Genomic DNA, 1757 nt, shown 5'->3' on the forward strand with positions numbered 1-1757 from the left:
ACATTGATGCAGTATTAAACGAGATCTCTGCAGAGAAACCAGCTCCAATGGAAGTTAATGGGATAATTGTCCAGCTCATTTTGCAACTGACAGACTCGGATTAATATTCTAAGTGTCTGACAACAATATGGAAAGGATTTCTTAGGAGGTCGACCTTTCTGTTAAAGATTAAGATCCTTTTTTAAAACACAAAAAGTCCGCGAAACCCACCAGACTCCATGTAAATAATCAGTGATTTTATCATCGTACAACACGGCTTCTAAAACCTCTCTGAGCAGCGCTGGCTCTGGCTGCCTGGAGCAACTATCGGCTCCGTTTGGTCGATGTTTTCTTTCTTTCCTTCCAATATCGGGTCTGTCAGTCACAGTGAAAACCGGGGACAGATCCTGGGACAGATCCAGCCGGGGACATGTCACCAAAAACCCGGGGACTGTCCCCGGTAACCGGGGACGTCTGGTCACCCTGGTCTAAACCTAATCACACACAGGATGTAAACTCAGTCTAGTTAAAAACAGTCTTGCATTGCCAGCCCTGTCTCCACAGCTCCGTGCAGTAAGGTCTGGTTACACCACAGATACATTTTGTGAAAGCAGAAAAAACATTTGCATTTCTTTTAACCAATCCCAATAGTTTTTGGTGACGCTAAGCTCCGGACACAGCGATGGTGGTTCTGTAAAATAGTCTCAGGAAGGAACTGGTTTTAGAGGAACATTTGCACCACACGAAAGAAAACACACCACATACAATATGAAATGAAGTTGACACAATATAGTAACATGAGCTATTTCAGTCAACTGATGCATGCTTAAACCTCATTTGGTCTTACCAGTGTGTCTCCGTGTGTCCTCTGTCCACAGCAATCCCACCAATCAGTCCCAAAATGTCCCAGTTATAGAGAAAATGTCATAAACATATTCTTTGTAAATCTGTAAAATCATTCACCCAAAAAACCAAGCAGGCCTGCTTTGTTGCACAATCCAAATTTTCTATTCAACTTGACATTTTCAGTGTGTAGCTTGTTGTCTCTCTTATGTAATGGATTTTGGGAGGTAACACACACAGAGAGCAGAGGCCTGACATGCGCCGGACGTGAGGCTTTATCCTTTAAATATAATGTCGTTGACCCAGACTAAGCTAAAACAATCCTTGCAGCAATTGTGTTTTTGGTTTAGGTAAAACCATTTAGTAGAACATACATGGAGACAGGGTTGTGTAGCCATAGCTGTGCTTACATGATACTACATCAACTTTGTGCTTATTATGTTTTTATAAAGAACCTTTCTATTCCAAAAGAACAAATTTACTCACTCTGAATGAAAACGGCCGGTCTGAAACACATCGATCTGTGAATTTCTATCTAGCTGTCAAGCTGTTTGCTTATCAGTGCAAGAAGAGTCCTTTAAGCTTCGGAGCGGGTATGAGAAATGGCATTAGCTCGGTGGCTTTGTCCCAATCAGATAGCTTTTAACACCGAGAGCTGGAGGCATTTTATCTGAGGCTGATGCAATTTGTGGACGTTCATGGAAGCTGCTTTGGACAGGATGCATTCACTGGACCACTGTGTGTAGACGTGGGTATAATTTCAGTGTGCCGAGGTGATGTTGGCTGGAGGTCACGCGTGTTTGTATGTGGTCCCTCTCGAGCATACGAAAGGGACCACATACGAGCTTGCTGATAGAAAGAGCAAATGTGTTTAGGAACACCTCCCTAGGGACCCCCCCAGGAGGCATCCTAACCAGATGCCCGAACCACCTCAA

General features: G+C 43.6%; 1 long non-coding RNA gene across 1 annotated transcript in view; it reads right to left on the reverse strand.

Annotated features, from left to right (window-relative positions):
• Nucleotides 1–1757, reverse strand: part of LOC116697692 (uncharacterized) — a 21871-nt gene that overhangs the window by 8286 nt on the left and 11828 nt on the right. The window lies entirely within an intron of this gene.

Source organism: Etheostoma spectabile, chromosome 2 (assembly GCF_008692095.1).
Source record: "Etheostoma spectabile isolate EspeVRDwgs_2016 chromosome 2, UIUC_Espe_1.0, whole genome shotgun sequence".
Taxonomy (NCBI): Eukaryota; Metazoa; Chordata; class Actinopteri; order Perciformes; family Percidae; genus Etheostoma; species Etheostoma spectabile.